This window comes from Microtus oregoni, unplaced genomic scaffold, assembly GCF_018167655.1.
Source record: "Microtus oregoni isolate MIOR12 unplaced genomic scaffold, Mior012 000107F_ref0000227, whole genome shotgun sequence".
NCBI lineage: Eukaryota > Metazoa > Chordata > Mammalia > Rodentia > Cricetidae > Microtus > Microtus oregoni.
In genome coordinates, this window is record NW_024544725.1 from 1,668,716 (window position 1) to 1,687,131 (window position 18,416).

Genomic DNA, 18,416 nt, shown 5'->3' on the forward strand with positions numbered 1-18,416 from the left:
GATTGTGAGGTCTTTAATCCATTTGGACTTGAGTTTTGTGCATGGTGATAGATATGGGTCTATTTTCATTCTTCTACAGGTTGACATCCACTTATGCGAGCACCATTTGTTGAAGATGCTTTCTATCTTCCATTGTATACTTTTGGCTCCTTTATCAAAAATGAGGTGTTCATAGGTTTGTGGGTTAAAATTCGGGTCTTCTATACAATTCCAATGGTCAACTTCTCTGTTTTTATGCCAGTACCACACTGTTTTCATCATTGTAGCTCTGTAATAGAGTTTGAAGTCAGGGATGGTAATGCCTCCAGACAATCCTTTAATGTATAGGATTGTTTTGGCTATCCTGGGTTTTTTGTTTTTCCATATAAAGTTGATTATTGTCCTCTCAAGATCTGTGAAGAATTTTGATGGGACCTTGATGGGGATTGCATTGAATCTATAAATTGCCTTTGGTAGAATTGCCATTTTTACTATGTTGATCCTCCCAGTCCAAGAGCAGGGGAGGTCCTTCCATTTTCTGGTATACTCCTCAGTTTCTTTCTTCAATGCCTAAAAGTTCTTGTCAAATAGATCTTTCACTTCCTTGGTTAGGGTTACTCCAAGATATTTTATGCTGTTTGTGGCTATCGTGAAAGGTGAAGCTTCTCTGATTTCCCACTCTGCTTCCATATCCTTTGTGTATAAGAGGGCGACTGATTTTTTGGAGTTGATCTTGTATCCTGCCACATTACTAAAGGTGTTTATCAGCTGTAAAAGTTCTTTGGTGGAGTTTTTGGTGTCGCTTATGTATATTATCATATCACCTGCAAATAACGAAAGTTTCACTTCTTCCTTTCCAATTTGAATCCCCTTGATCCCATTATGTTTTCTTATTGCTATTGCTAGAACTTCAAGCACTATATTGAAGAGGTATGGCGAGAGTGGACAGCCTTGTCGTGTTCCTGAGTTTAGTGGGATGGCTTTGAGTTTCTCTCCATTTAATTTGATGTTAGCTGTCGGCTTGCTGTATAATGCTTTTTATTATATTTAGGTATGACCCTTGTATCCCTAATCTCTCCAACACTTTTATCATAAAGGGATGTTGAATTTTGTCAAATGCTTTTTCAGCATCTAATGAAATGATCATATGTTTTTTTTTTCTTTCAGTTTATTTATATGATGTATTACATAGATAGATTTTCGTATGTTGAACCAGCCCTGCATTCCTGGGATGAAGCCTACCTGATCATAATGGATAATTTTTCTAATGTGTTCTTGGATTTGGTTTGACGGTATTTTGTTGAGGATTTTTGCATCGATGTTCATGAGTGAGATTGGTCTATAATTCTCTTTCTTGGTTGAGTCTTTGTGCAGTTTTGGTATCAGAGTAACTGTAGCTTCATAAAAGGAATTTGGCAATGCCTCTTCTGTTTCTATATTGTGAAATGCATTAAGGAGTATAGGTATTGGGTCTTCTTGGAAGTTCTGGTAGAATTCCGCCTTGAAACCATCTGGTCCTGGGCTTTTTTTGGTAGGGAGGTTTTTGATAACCTCTTCTTATTCTTCGCAACTAACAAGTCTATTTAGATTGTTCACCTGGTCCTGGTTTAACTTTGGTATATGGAGTTTTTCTAAAAAAGTGTCCATTTCCTTTACATTTTTCAGTTTTGTGGCATATAGGCTTTTGTAGTAAGATCTAATGTTTCTCTGAATTTCCTCTGTGTCTGTGGTTATGTTCCCCTTTTCATTTCTGATCTTATTAATTTGCGTATTCTCTCTCTGCCGTTTTTTTAGTTTGGATAGGGGTTTGTCAATCTTGTTGATTTTCTCCAGGAACCAGCTTTTTGTTTCATTGATTCTTTGTAATGTTTTCTGTGTTTTTATTTTGTTGATTTCAGCCCTCAGTTTGATTATTTCCAGTCTTCTACCCCTCCTAGGTGAGTCTGCTTCTTTTTTTTTCTAGAGCTGTCAGGTGGGCTGTTAAGTCTCCAATGTGAGCTTTCTGTGTTTTCTTTAAGTGGGCAGTTAGTGCTATGAACTTTCCTCTTAGGACTGCTTTCATAGTGTCCCATAAGTTTAAGTATGTTGTTTCTTTATTTTCGTTGAATTCCAGGAAGACTTTGATTTCTTTCTTAATTTCTTCCTTTATCCAGGTATGGTTCAGTAGTTGACTGTTCAGTTTCCATGAATTTGTAGGCTTTCTGGGGGTAGCATTCTTGTTGAATTCTAACTTTCATCCATGGTGATCTGATAAGACATAGGTGGTTACTAATATTTTTTTTTGTAACTGTGGATGTTTGCTTTGTTACCGACTATGTGGTCGATTTTTGAGAAGGTTCCATGAGCTGCAGAGAAGAAGGTATATTCCTTCCTATTTGGGTGGAATATTCTATAGTTGTCTGTTAAGTCCATTTGATTCATTACCTCCATTAATTCTCTTATTTCTCTGTTAGGCTTCTGTCTGATTGATCTGTCCATTGGTGAGAGTGGAGTGTTGAAGTCTCATATATTAGTGTGTGCGGTTTGATGTCTGCCTTGAGTTTTAGCAATGTTTCTTTTATGTACGTGGGTGCTTTTATATTAGGGGCATAGATGTTCAGGATTGAGACTTCATCCTGATGATTTGTTCCTGTTATGAGTATAAAATGCCCCTCTCCATCTCTTCTGATTGATTTAAGTTTGAAGTCAACTTTGTTAGAGATTAGTATGGCCACACCTGCTTGTTTCTTAGGTCCATTTGCTTGATAAGCCTTTTCCCAGCCCTTTACTCTGAGTAGATGTCTGTCTTTGTGGTTGAGGTGTGTTTCTTGTAAACAGCAGAATGTTGGATCCTGTTTTCGTATCCAATCTCTTAGCCTGTGCCTTTTTATAGGTTAGTTGAGTCCATTGACATTAAGTAATATTAATGACCAGTGGTTGTTAACTCCGGTCATTTTTTTAGTCGTAGAGTTTGTGTGTTTCCCTTCTTTGAGTTGCGCTGGTGAAGGGTCTCTAGATGTCTGAGTTATTGAGGTCATTGTTGGACTCCTTGCTTAGTGATTTTCCTTCTATTACTTTCTGTAAGGCTGGATTTGTGGCTGCGTATTGTTTAAAGTTGTTTTTATCCTGGAAAATTTTGTTTTCTCCATTTATATTGAAAGAAAGCTTGGCTGGGTATAGTAATCTGGGCTTGCATCCATGGTCTCTCAGTTTCTGCAGTACATCTATCCAGGACCTTCTGGCTTTCATGGTTTCCAAGGAGAAGTCAGGTGTAAGTCTGATAAGTTTACCTTTATAAGTAATTTGCCCTTTTTCCTTTGTAGCTCTTAATATTCTTTCCTTATTCTGTATGCTTTGTGTTTTGATAATTATATGGCGAGGGGATTTTTTTTTTTTTGATCCGGCCTATTCGGTGTTCTGTGTGCTTCTTGAACCTTCATAGGTATATCTTTCATTAGGTTGGGAAAGTTTTCTTCTATAATTTTATTAAATATATTTTCTGGACCATTGAGCTGCACTTCTTCTCCTTCTTCTACTCCTATTATTCTTAGGTTTGGTCTTTTTATTGTGTCCCGTATTTCCTGAATGCTTTGTGATGAGAGTTTGTTGGACTTGCTGTTTGCTTTGATCAGTGTGTTTATTTTCTCTATGTTATCTTCAGAATTTGAGATTCTTTCTTCTATCTCTTGTATTCTGTTGGTTATGCTTGTTTCTGTAGACTCTGTTTGTTTACTTAAATTTTCCATGTCCAGCCGGCCCTCTGTTTGTGTTTTCTTCTTTGCCTCCATTTCAGTTTTCATGTCTTGAACTGTTTCCATTATCTGTTTGATTGTTTTTCCTTGGTTTTCTAGGGTATCATTCACTGATTTATTCAATTCTTCAAACTTTCTGTTATATTTCTCATCCATTTCTCTAAGGGCGTTTTCTACATGCTGTTTAAGGGCATCAATGTCAATCACTTTCATGAAGTCAGTCTTTTCTACTTCTTCTTGATTAAGGTGTTCATGTCCTCCCGTTGTGAGGTCACTGGTTTCTGGTGGCTTCATGTTGCTTTTCAGATTGTTGGGCAAATTCTTGCCTTGACGCCTGCCCATCTCTTCTTCCAAATGCTCCCTTCTGGATCTTCTTTTACCGGATCAGGTCTCCTTGCCTACCCAATGCTGTTTCTCCCCAACGTTGGCTCTCCTGGCACCGAGAGATCAGGTCTCCGTGTTGGGCGGGTCGCAAACAAAGCGCCTACCCTGCTTGGTGCAGGCAGGCCATAGAAACAAAGGAACTCTGGCCCGCTTGGGTGCCCCGAGGATTCGGACCCAGTGCCCAGACAGGCTGGGCTGGGTGATGTTATGTGCCGAAAGAGGGCGGTGGGGCCGAAGTGGGGAGGGTTCTGGATGGAAGCTGGGTGGGCTAAGAAAAAAGAGGCGGTATGCAGGGAGTAGAGGCCCTGCAGAGAGCCAAGAAGGATAGTGGGCCAAGGAACCTCTGAGCTCCCCGTCCCAGGCTGCTGCCGCGGGGCCAGAAACTCCTTGATTCTTTTTTAAAAAATTACTTCGTGTATTTAATTAATTTGCTTATTTATTAATTAATGTGTATGTGTGCTTGCATAAGTCCCATAGTGCACACATGAAGTAAAACAACAGCTTGGAGATATTGTGTCTTCCGTTACAAACTGTGGTTCCTGAGGATCAAACTCAAGTGGTCAGAATTGATGGCATGAGTCTTTCTAAACCATCTCAAAGGCCATGATTTTGATTGTTTTAAAATTGTATTATAAAGTACAGAAAGCTGAGAAAAATCATAGTAGATTCTGTATCAATTAGACTGTTGTTTTTTCAATATTCTGTAAAGATTCAAATGACTTCTTTTCACTCCTTACAAAAAGCATGCTCTTCTTAGAATGATTTATGATTGTTGTTTTTTTATTCTTGTTTGTTACATTTAATATATTTTATACTTAAAGATTTCAATGTAAGTCACAATCTAACATTTTGCAATTCCTTGCTACACTGAAATTATTTCAATTATGATATAATTCATGTTTGTTGCTGACATTCCTGTCACCTACTTTGTTATAGGTTGTTTCACTTTTATGTTTGATTTATATCATTATTACATGAAGAATTCTCAGTTTTTCTGTAGGCTATCTCTTCATTCTCTTGCACGTTTCCTTTCTATGCAGAACCTTTTATTTTGATAATCCTATATCCATTTTTAGTATTTTTTCTATTTATCTTTTTCTGGTCTTACTTATAAATCACACTTTCCAATATCTTGAAATATTTTGTCTATATTTTTCAAATAATATTAGTTTTGGCTATTTTATAATATGAGAGAATTGGCCATTTTTTCAGTGTATCAAATAACAGAATTCCGATTGTCTGTATTTCCTGCTTTACGAGAAAGCAAATTAGGAATGAATACAGTTACAGAGACAACTGTCATCTGTATGTAATCTTAAAACTCTCTCAGTTTGAATTTCTTGATAAGTAATCCTTTTGATAACTAGAAACCTAAACATTATTTAGAATAATGGGCTGGAGATGGCTTTGCAGATAAAAACTTTTGCAGCCAGGTCTTACAACTTGAGTATGATCCCCAGGACTCATACTGTAAAAGAAGACAACCTATTCTGGCAAATGATCCTCTGATGTCAATATGTGCACTGTGGTGCATGTGTACACACACACGTGCATGCATTCACCCATAAAAATTTCATTAAGATAGAAGGAATGTTTTTTATAAAGTTGTTTTCATTTCTCAAAGAATAATATTTTAGAACACTTAAAAACATTTCAGTGTATCTTTGGTTTGAGTCTCATTTGAAGCATTTTTTTTTAACTGTGACTTTCAGTAATTTGGCTTGAAAGAAGGAACATTTTGTATTGAAACTATTCATTATTATTATTCTTCAATAAGTTTATTTAAACCAATTTACACCAAGTATAATACATTATGAGTACTTCAGTAAGAGGGAAGGGCTGACTGTTAAACAAATATGAATAGACATGATGGAAACTACTTTTTTTACTTTCTAATTGTGTGAAACCCACTAGTTTTACATAAAACATCATTGGGAATGATGAGTAAACATGAAAATTTCTGGAGTAAGTGAGATTATTTTATACATGAGAGCAGCTTAAATTGCACTGTTCATTTCTACAGTGTAATCTCAAACAGAATTATGTAATTTGAAATCTTTAACTACATTTTAAATTAGTGGATTTTAGAAGTATATAAATGAAATAAATTGACCAGGAATGAATCTAAAGTTGTTTAAAATTTAAATTGTAAAATTTGAAAACTATAAATATTAATATCATTAAACTATTTTATTCCTAATGAATATCTCTGGGTGATCCCTAGGGTAAAAACATTTGCCACCAAAGTTTGTTGACCAAAGTATAATCCATGGAATCCATATAGTGTAAGGACACAGTCCACCACTGTGATTTGTCTTCTGACCTCCATATACACACTGTGTCATGAAGTTGTTCACATCTATACACAAATAAATAAATGGAAGAAAGGAATGTTTTAAGTGTCAGATCGTCTACATATATATTATGATTTCCAGTTTGGTACTTTTATGGGACTCCTGAGTGTGTGAACAAGTGGTTCTCTGATTCTTATGCCTTTTCTTGAGCTCTTTTACTTCTGTTGATTTGTCTTGTCCAAATTTTTTATTTATCTTAAATTTTATTATTATATAGTTTATTATCATCTCCTAGAAGCCTGTTCTTTTCTAATGAGAGATAGAAAGGGTGTAGGTCCAGAAGGGTTAGGATGTGGGGAGGACTTGGAGGAGTAGTGGGAAGGAAAAACCATAGTCAGGCTATATTATATGATATAAAAAATCCATTTTCAATAATAGAAAATGAGATTAGCAAGTAAATAGCTCAGTAGACATACAAGTTGACTAATATGCCTATTCTCATTAAGCTTCCTTATTAGTCTTGTCTCATACAAGCAAGCAAAACAAAAATTTTGTTTTATTTTGATGACGTCAATAATCCTGACCAAAAGTTATTCTAAATGATATTTCATTAGATTGTTAGGAAACTTGTACTTCTTCACTCTTATTTTTTGGTGGTTATTATCTCTTCCTAGATTAGCATGCATGTCTGCATCTATTCAGTGACCAAAGACCTATGTTTTATTATTTTACAAGTTATTTTAACCTAAAACTGAACAGACAGTAACTGTTATTATAATGAAATTTCACACATATTTTCTTACATTGGCCAGCTTTGTTTACTTTATATAATATCAGATTATTTGTTATCAAGATATTTTCAGTTGACTTCAGAAAGCAGGCATTAAGAATACAAATGCCACAGGAAAATATATCAATTTGTGAAAAAAATTCAAAAGCTTACTTTCTACTGAATGAGAAAGACCATCTATGTACAGCATAATTTATTAACACTTTTTTACATGAGGCTCACTTTCATAGGAGATGGTAAATACCTAAACTGATCATATATGTTATAGGGTGTCATTACAGCAAGTATTACCACTCCATTACGTAGCCTAACTTACAAAATGTATACTTAGGAGAAACAGAAATCTTGAAAAGTGTGAACTACAGAAATTAGAGGCTACATATAATTGGCATAGCTTAATATATTAACTGTGTCAACATAAGATTTATTCTTATTCCCAAATGGTATTTTTGTGCAGTAATACATAATAAATAAAATACAGGATTTCTTACTAAGAACATGTCAAAATTTTGTTCTTGTGTAATTTGCAGCATTGCAATTTTTTGAGTAATATTTGTCAGTTTTAAAATTCCACTAATATGCATTGGAATGATTTATTCAGTTTTCAATTTATTATTTAATCTTAACAGATTTGTGTATAAAAGCCAAGAAGTATTTACACTCTAAAATTTTCTGAGAAATTAAGTTTTAAAATTTCTTAGTTTGCTTCTTAAGAATGTGTAAACATTTACTTTGAGATATTTGCAATAATTGGTGAAAAAATTTCCTGTTAAGACATATTAGTGTGATCATATTGAACAATAAGTATTCTCCAAGTGGCTGAATTGTCATTCTTATACTAATAGATGATTTCTAGGATAATTTATTACTATAATATCTTAATACAATGTTTCAGCATTTTCTAAACTTTTTCAGTCTGATCTATTTCATGGAGATTTTAATTCTAAAAGTTGAACCAAATATAAATCAATCTACATAATTCATAACATTGAAATTCAGAAATGTTCTGTGAAAACTTGTTGAGTCTGCAAATCTTAATTTTTTACAGTAGATAAAACTTTTATTCATTCATAAAAGACTGTTTCTCCCTGTCTCAGCATTTTTTATATGCCTGTAGTTTTTTTTAATGTAGAGTTGAGATATTTCGGGCATTCTAATTACACAGACTAAGCAGGTAGTGTGTGTGTGTGTGTGTGTGTGTGTGTGTGTGTGTGTGTGTATGTATGAATGTACATTAATATATATATATATATATATATATATATATATATCAACAATTAATGGAAAAGAAGCCATGAATTTAAAAGAGAAAGGGAGTGGTATGTGTGAGAGAGTTTGAGAGAGGAAAGGGAAGCAGAAAATGTAATGATTATTTTATAATCTCAAAACAGAAGTAATAAAACAGAAAAGCAAATGAATGACTACAACATTTTCTACCCATGCAGGATACCTATATTCAAACTCTCTTTTTTTAAATTATATTTTCAGTTAGCTCATAAATAGTAGGTTTCCTATAACACTTTCATGTATCCTGAGTTTTAAATAACCCTTCCTCACCATCGCCTTTTTACCTTCTCTCTACTCACATCCCTGTTTAAGACTTTTTAGGACTTGTAACACCTTGTCCCTCTTATGTTTATATCACATGATTTTACTATCCTTCCTTTAAGCCCTCTCTCCATGGTTTCTTGATTACTTCCTAAACACTAAAGACACTCTGACTTAAACACAGAAATCTAAAAATTCAAAGCTAATATCTACATAAGAGAGGAAACATAACAGTGTTTACCATTCTGGGCCTAAGTTATCTCATACACTATATTATCTTATAGGTTCATATTTTGCAAATTAAATGACTTCATTCTTCTATACTGCTGAGTAAAATTGCATTTTGTATATGTGCCACAATTTTGTTATCATCAGATGATAGACATCTAGACTGATTTCATTTCCTAAATATTAAGAATAGAAAAGCTATGAACATGAATGCAAAGATTTATCTGTGGTAAAATATAGAGTCTTTGGGGAATATAGCTAATATTTGTATAGCTAGAGCAAATGATGTTCCTACGATGATTAGGATATAGGAAATGACAACCTTGTTAACAGATGTTGTGAGTGTAGACTGGTACAGCTACTATGGAAATCAGTGTAGAGCTTACCAAAGAGGCTGGCTTTTGTTCTAATGTATGTGTTTAATTATATAAAACTATTTCTCAACCATAGTTAATTTTGTCTCTTACCTTAAATTTAATGACTTGTATTCTTATTAATTCAGTTCCTTGTGCTTTTTTATCTCCCTTTATATTTACTTAGCTCTATGATAATTTACAAATGTGTCATTTCATTTCTAGAAGTGTGAAGATTTCCTTCTTTTTGTTACTTATGTCTAGGTTCATTCCATTTTACCAGCTTCAATAAAATGCAAAAATATGTTAACCATTTCTCAACTACTTATAGAATAGTCTTTTCTCTGGTTTTAGACTATAGCATGGGCCATGCTTAATTTAATGAAGAACTCTTCAATTTGCTACATCCCAAGTCTGAAATATTACATTTTTTGCTTCATTTTTCAAAATAATTTAAAAAACTCAAGAGAAGGAATACCTATTATATTTATTCATGTTTTTACAATTTATAATTGTATTTCCTTACTGTTGTTTCATCATTATTTTTTGCCATTTACTTACTCGTATAAGAATTTCCTTCCAACATTTCTTTGGGTAGGTCTCCCGACGATCCTTTCCTTTTCCTTCATTTGAGAATATTCAATTTCCTTATTATACATGAAGGATGTTTCTTCTGTACTTTTAATTCTGAACTAACAATACTTTTCCAGTAGCATTGAAAATGTATCATACTCATGTGATCTTTGTGTATTCTGTTAAGAAATATACTGTGTTTCCCTTTTATTTATAAGCAAAATGTAATTTTGCCTTCTGTGTTTTGTTTTTAATATGTTTGACTGTTATACTTTTGATTTTGGTTTACGCAAAGTTCTGACTTTTATTTGTCTTGGCTAGGAAGTCATTAGTTTTTATTTAAAACCTATAAGTTTTAATGTATATTTCTTTTCCAAAATATGCAGTTTTATTTCATTATTTCCTTGAATCATATTGATAGATCTTTTCTCTTATTTGGAACTCTGAAGACGCAGACATTTAATTTCTTCATATAATATTTGAGACCATAGGTTTTTCTTATTTTTATTATTGAAAATATTTCCGCCACCTCACCCCTCCCATTTCCCTTCCCCTGCCTCTACTCCCCTCTCCCCCCCCAATCCTTTCCTCCTCCCTCTCTAGTCCAAAGAGCAGTCAGGGTTCACTGCCCTGTGGGAAGTCCAAGGTCCTCCCTCCTTTATCCAGGTCTAGGAAGGTGAGCATCCAAACAGGCTAGGCTACCACAAAGCCAGTACATGCAGTAAAATCAAAACCCAATGCCATTGTCCTTGGCATCAGCCCTTATTATCCGCCATGTTCAGAAAGTCCGGTTTTATCCCATGCTTTTTCAGTCCCAGTCCAGCTTGCCTTGGTGAGCTCCCAATAGATCAGCCCCACTGTCACAGTGGGTGGGTGCACCCCTCCCGCTCCTGACTTCCTCGCTCATGTCCTTTCTCCTTCTGTTCCTCATTTGGACCATGGAAGTACAGTGCAGTGCTACAATGTGGGTCTCTGTCTCTATCTCTTTCAATTGCTAGATGAAGGTTCTATGGTGATATGCAAGATATGCATCAGTATGACTATAGGATAGGGTCATTTCAGTTTCCCTATCCTCAGCTGCCCAAGGAACTAACTGGGGACATCTCCCTGGACACCTGGGAGCCCCTCTAGAGTCAAGTCTCTTGCCAACCCTAAGATGGCTCCCTTAATTAGGATATATACTTCCCTGCACCCATATCCACCCTTCCTTTATCCCAACCATTCCATTCGTCCAAGCTTCCCCCATCCTCCCCTTCTCATTTTTCTCTCCGCATTTCCCCTTACCCCCATCCCACCCACCTCCAAGTTCCCAATTTTTGCCCGGCAATCTTGTCTACTTACAATATCCAGGAGGATAACTACATGTTTTTCTTAGGGTTCACCTTCTTATTTAACTTCTCTAATAGAGTTTGAAGTCAGGGATGGTAATGCCTCCAGACAATCCTTTACTGTATAGGATTGTTTTGGCTATCCTAGGTTTTTTGTTTTTCCATATAAAGGTGATTATTGTCCTCTTAAGATCTGTGAAGAAATTTGATGGGACCTTGATGGGGATTGCATTGAATCTATAAATTGCCTTTGGCAGAATTGCCATTTTTACTATGTTGATCCTCCCAGTCCAAGAGCAGGGGAGGTCCTTCCATTTTCTGGTATCTTCTTCAATTTCTTTCTTCTAACACTTAAAGTTCTTGTCAAACCGGTCTTTCACTTTCTTGGTTAGAATTACCCAAGATATTTTATTCTATTTGTGGCTATTGTGAAAGGTGATGTTTCATTGATTTCCCTCTCTATTTCCTTATCCTTTGTGTATAGGAGGGCAACTGAATTTTAGGAGTTGATCTTGTATCCTGCCACCTTACTAAAGACGTTTATTTTTTTTTTGTTACTAAAGATGTTTATCAGCTGTAGGAGTTCTTTGGTGGAGTTTTTGGGGTCGCTTATGTACACTAACATATCATCTGCAAATAACGAAAGTTTTACTTCTTCCTTTCCAATTGGAATCACCTTGATCCCCTCATGTTGTCTTATTGCTATTGCTAGGATTTCAAGCACTATATTGAAGAGGTACGGAGAGAGTAGACAGCCTTGTCGTGTTCCCGATTTTAGTGGGATGGCTTTGAGTTTCTCTCCATTTAATTTGATGTTAGCGGTCAGCTTGCTGTAAATAGCTTTTCTTATATTTAAGTATAAACCTTGTATCCGTAATCTTTCCAACACCTTTATCATAAAGGGGCGTTGAATTTTGTCAAATGCTTTTTCAGCATCTAATGAAATGATCATATGGTTTTTTTCTTTCAGTTTATTTATATGATGGATTACTTTGATAGATTTTTGTATGTTGAACCAGCCCTTCATCTCTGGGATGAAGCCTTCTTGATCACAATGGATAATTTTTCTAATGTGTTCTTGGATTCGATTTGCCAGTATTTTATTGAGGATTTTTGCGTCGAGATTCATGAGTGAGATAGGCCTGTAATTCTATTTCTTGATTGAGTCTTTGTGTGAGTTTGGTTTCAGGGTATCTGTAGCTTCATAAAAGGAATTGGGCAATGACTTTTCTGTTTCTATATTGTGAAATACATTAAGGAGTATAGGTATTAGGTCTTCTTGGAAGTTCTGGTAGAATTCCGCCTTGAAACCATCTGGTCCTGGGCTTTTTTTGGTAGGGAGGTTTTTGATAACAGCTTCTAATTCTTCGCTACTAATAGGTCTTTAGATTGTTCACCTGGTCTTGGTTTAATTTTGTTATATGGTACTTATCTAAAAAATGTCCATTTCTTTTACATTTTGCAATTTTGTGGCCTACAGGCTTTTGTAGTAAGATCTAATGATTCTCTGAATTTCCTCTGTGTCTGTGGTTATGTCCCCCTTTTCATTTCTGATCTTATTAATTTGCGTATTCTCTCTCTGCCGTTTGATTAGTTTGGATAGGGGTTTATCAATCTTGTTGATTTTCTCCTAGAAACAGCTTTTTGTTTCATTGATTCTTTGGATTATTTTCTATGTTTCTGTTTTGTTGATTTCAGCCCTCAGTTTGATTATTTCCAGTGTTCTACTCCTCCTAGGTAAGCTTTCAGGGGTGCTGTTAAGTCTCCAATGTGTGCTTTCTCTGTTTTCTTTAAGTGGGCAGTTAATGCTATGAACTTTCCTCTTAGCACTACTTTCATAGTGTCCCATTGGTTTGAGTATTTTGTCTCTTTATTTTCATTAATTTCAAGGAAGACTTTAATTTCTTTCTTAATTTCTTCCTTGACCCAGGTGTGGTTCAGTAGTTGACTGTTCAGTTTCCATGAGTTTTTATGCTTTCTGGGGGTAGCATTGTTGTTGAATTCTAACTTTAATCCATGGTGATCCAATAAGACACAGGTGGTTACTAATATTTTTTTGTAACTGTGGAAGTTTGCTTTGTTACCGAGTATGTGGTTAATTTTTGAGAAGGTTCCATGAGCTGCAGAGAAGAAGGTATATTCCTTCCTATTTGGGAGGAATGTTCTATATATGTCTGTTAAGTCCATTTGATTCTTTACCTCCATTAATTCTCTTATTTCTCTCTTAGGCTTCTGTCTGATTGACCTGTCCATTGGTGAGAGTGGAGTGTTGAAGTCTCCTACTATTAGTGTTTAGGGTTTGATGGCTGCCTTGAGTTCTAGTACTGTTTCTTTTACATATGTGGGTGGTTTTACATTAGGGGCATAGATATTCAGGATTCAGATTTCATCCTGATGAATTGTTCCTGTTATGAATATAAAATGTCCCTCTCCACCTCTTCTAAATATTTTAGTTTGAAGTCAACTTTGTTATAAATTAGTATGAGCACACCTGTTTGTTTCTTAGGTCCATTTGCGTGATAATCCTTTTCCCAACCCTTTACTCCGAGTAGATGTCTGTCTTTGTGGTTGAGGTGTGTTTCTTGTAAACAGCAGAATGTTGTATCCTGTTTTCGTATCCAATCTTTTACCCTGTGCCTTTTTATAGTTTAGTTTATTCCATGGATATTAAGTTAAATCAATCACCAGTGGTTGTTAACTCTGGTCATTTGTTTTTTGGTAGTAGTGTTTGTGTGTTTCCCTTCTTCGAGTTGTGCTGGTGATGGGTCACTAGATGTCTGAGTTATTGTAGGCATTGTTGGACTCCTAGCTTTGTGATTTTCCTTTTATTACTTTCTGTAAGGCTGGATTTGTGGCTACATATTGTTTAAATTTGTTTTTTTTTTTTTGTAGAAGGAGCTGCAGGCTGCATTCCTGACTCCCTGCTCTCAGCTGCTTGGCTAGCTTATGCCCCGAAATAACAACACACGAACTGTATTCATTTAAACACTGCCTGGCCCATTATATCTAGCCTCTTCTGGTTAACTTTCATATCTTGCTTTAACCCATCTCTAATAATCTGTGTAGCACCAGTCTTACCGGGAAAGATTCAGCATGTCTGACCTGGCAGCTTGCTTCATCGCCTCTGACCCAGAGAGGAGAGGAAATGGCATCTGTCTGAGGCGTCTGCTTCACTTCCTCTTCCTCCCAGCATTCTGTTCTGTTTACTCCACCCACCTAAAGGCTGTCCTATCAAATGGGCCTAGGCAGTTTCTTTATTAGCCAATGACCTTCCTCCATCATTTCCCCTTTTTCTGTTTAAACAAAAAGGAAAGTCTTTAACTTTAACATAGCAAAATTACACATAACAAAACAGTTATAAAGCAAAAATTATAGTTACAATATTTACATCTCCTTTATCTTTTATCATAACTAAGGAAAACTATAACTATAACGAACCATTTTTCAACTCCATCAAAGACTCCAGAAGGATATAATATTACCTAAGTAAACAAATAAGAAACTTCCAAAACTCTAGAAATGACAGAGACATCTCGCTGCATGGACAGTCACCCAAAGTTCTTTTGTACCGCTGGAGCATCCATCTTCGGCCTTCAGGTCCATAGTATCCAGAGACATTTCCATGAAGCAGGAAATTTCAAAGGCAGTTCAGTCACTATCTGCTGTGTCCTGTAGAATGTCTCGTAGACTCTTTCATGAGTCAGGAACCCCGAAAGATCATCTCACCTTTAGGCAAGCTCAGCAGTCCTCTCTCTCTGATGGTTCTCTGTGTCCAGTTTATGCAACAGTCCAGGCAAGTGCAGTTTCTTGCTCAAATGGTTAACCAACTCCCTAAGGAGCCTCTTCGATGCCCATGTTCCTCTGGAAGTAGATTGGTACTGCCAGGAGCAGACATGTCTCATTGTCATGAAAAACCCTAAGTTATTAAAACACTTAAAATGCCATATTCTATAATATTTGAAAGATATGAAAAATGTCTATCTAAAATATATCTATGTACATCTAGAAAATCTAACAGGACTACAAACTTGACTATTATCAATGATTATCCACTAACAACCTATATACATCACATTTTTACATGAACTACACAATCACAATACCTTAGTCAAGGTCAGAAATACATATACATATAATAAGATTTATCTTAAATTTATATCAATAAAGTCAAATCCATATCAATGCAAATTATTCATATCTTTATCATATCCCCCTTTAAATGTAAAGGAACATTTATAAACAATATTTGGCAACATGGGCGCATTTTTTCTCTCGAAACTGCTTCCTGCTGAATGGGGGGCATTGTTAATCAGGTCTTTTTTGATGTAACCTGTGTGCTAGCTTCATGTCAGTCGGCAGTTGAGTGAAGTGATTTTTTTTTAAGGTGTTCACAGCAACCCTTCTGGAGGGCGTCGTCCATCATACGATATTGGGATGGAAGCAATCCACAGGATCTCATCCTCTGTGAAAACAAAAGAAGAAACTCTTTTCCAAAGCATCATGTTCTTAGATCCAAATTCTGAAGTCATACCCTTTTGATATCATTCTGGTCTAGCTTGGCAGCCCATATAATGAAATGTCTCTCTGTACTTAGGTCCTTCACAGTCAGAAATTTTAAAGAAAACACAGTGTATATAATCCAGACTCTCTGTGAATTTTCTATTTTTGTGCAGCTTTATTTTAACCTCTATTTTGTTCATTTTACTTTTATTTTTTTTATTTTTTGAGACAGGTTCTCTGTATATCTTTGTTCTGGAATAACTCTGTAGACCAGGCTGTCCTTGAACTCTCAGAGATCCAGACATCTCTGCCTCCCAGGCATTCGAATTAAAGGCGTGTGCTACCACATCTTGAAGTCGCAGAGGTCAATCTCCCTCTGCCTCTCTACTGTTGGGATTAAAGGTGTGTACTACCATACTCAACTTCTCTCTTTCTTTTTTTTTGTTTTTTACTTTAAGAACTTTAACTTTTAGCTTGCATATATTTTTAACACACTGTAAATAATTTAAACGTTTTCTTTGACTTTGAATCTTTCTTTTACTGTATATATTTCTTTTTTGACCACTTGAGTCTTTAATTTAGCAAGCAATATCGGTAGGACAAAAACTGTGGCTTTGAAAGCTGGATCCAGCCCATTCCTTAGCTTTCCAGCATCGTGGCAGAGGAACCGCTGGAGCCATTTTTATTGCCACAACTCTATGGCGTTTCAATGTCCTTGCCAGCAAGCAAGCTGCAGCATTCTGCTCACAGACCACACTCAGCCAGACTGCCTGCCTGAGTCAGAGTTTGCCTTGGCAGTTCAGCCCAGAAAGCCGGCATTTTTAAACGGCAAAACTTTTTTCCTGCTACAGCTGAAAACAAACAAGCATTCAGTCAGCTTTTATCAACACCATTTAAGTGTTTCGTGGCAGGACTTCTTAAGAGCTGCAGGATTTTGCAGCTAAAGCTGAGTCTGGAAGCCTCTCTTAGATGAGAGCACTTTCTTGCCTCTCTCTGGCAAGCAGAGCAGACCCAAGAAATTGCTGCTACCAGGTCGGGCGCCATTCTGTAGTAGGAGCTGCAGGCTGCGTTACTGCCGCCCTGTTCCCAGCTGCCTGGCTAGCTTATGCCCCGAAATAACAACACACAAACTGTATGCATTTAAACACTACCTGGCCCATTATATCTAGCCACTTCTGGCTAACTCTCATATCTTGCTTTAACCCATTTCTAATAATCTGTGTAGCACCAGTCTTACCGGGAAAGATTCAGCATGTCTGACCTGGCAGCTTGCTTCATTGCCTCTGACCCAGAGAGGAGAGGAAATGGTATCTGTCTGAGGCGTCTGCTTCACTTCCTCTTCCTCCCAGCATTCTGTTCTGTTTACTCCACCCACCTAAAGGCTGTCCTATCAAATGGGCCTAGGCAGTTTCTTTATTAACCAATGACCTTTATACATCAGTTTTTATCCTGGAAAATTTTGTTTTCTCCATTTATAGTGAATGAAAGCTTGTCTGAGTATAGTAGTCTGGGCTTGCGTTTATGGTCTCTTAGTTTCTGAAGTACATCTATCTAGGACCTTATGGCTTTCATGGTTTCCATAGAGAAGTCAGGTGTAAGTCTGATAGGTTTACCTTTATAAGTAACTTGACCTTTATCCTTAATATTCTTTCTTTGTTTTGTGTTTTGATTATTATATGGTGAGGGGATTTTTTTTGATCCAGCCTATTCTGTGTTCTGTATGCTTCTTGAATCTTTATAGGTATATCTTTCTTTAGGTTGGGAAAGTTTTCTTCTATAATTTTATTAAATATATTTTCTGGACCGTTGAGCTGTAGTTCTTCTCCTTCTTCTACCCCTATTATTCTTAGGTTTGGTCTTTTTATGGTGTCCCAGATTTCCTGAATGTTTTGTGAGGAGAATTTGTTGGATTTGCTGTTTTCTTTGATCAGTGAATTTATTTTATCTATGGTATCTTCAGTGTCGGAGATGCTTTCTTCTATCTCTTCTGTTCTGTTGGTAATACTTGTCTCTGTAGTTCCTGTTTATTTACCCAGGTTTTCCATCTCCAGCCTTCCCTCAGTTTGTGTTTTCTTCATTACTTCCATTTCATTCTTCAAGACTTGAACCACTTCCCTTACCTGTTTGATTGCTTTTTCTTGTTTCTCTTGTTTTTCTTGTGTATCTTTGAGAGGTTTATTCATTTCCTCTACATTTTTGTTTATCATTTCTATTTCTTTATGGCAGTTTTTCACCTCATGTTAAGGTCCTCTATTGTTTTCATATAGTTTCGTTTAAAGTCTATTTCTTCTAGAGTAGGGTGTTCAATTCATCTTGTTTCGGGATCCCTGGATTCTGGTGATGTCTTGTTGCCTTTCAGGTTGTTGGAGGAATTCTTGCATTGGCGCCTGCCCATCTCTTCCTTCAAATGGAGCCAGGAGAGGCCTGGTGTCTTGGTCCAGTCTTTGCTGTGACTGACTCTCTGGGTGGATCTCCTCAGTGTAGGAGCAGGAACTGTTCCTGTCTGAATGGAATTCCTCCACACTGAAACAGGGATGCCTGGTAGCCCCCTCTGGTTGGATAGCCGTCAGGATATAACTCCTCAGGACTGAAACAGGGATGCCTGGTAGCCCAAAAACACTGCGGACAAAAGGTCAAATGTGGGGGACAGGGCAAGGTCGAGTAGAACACAGGAGACCCTGTATTACAAGCTGAAGGTGCCCACACTC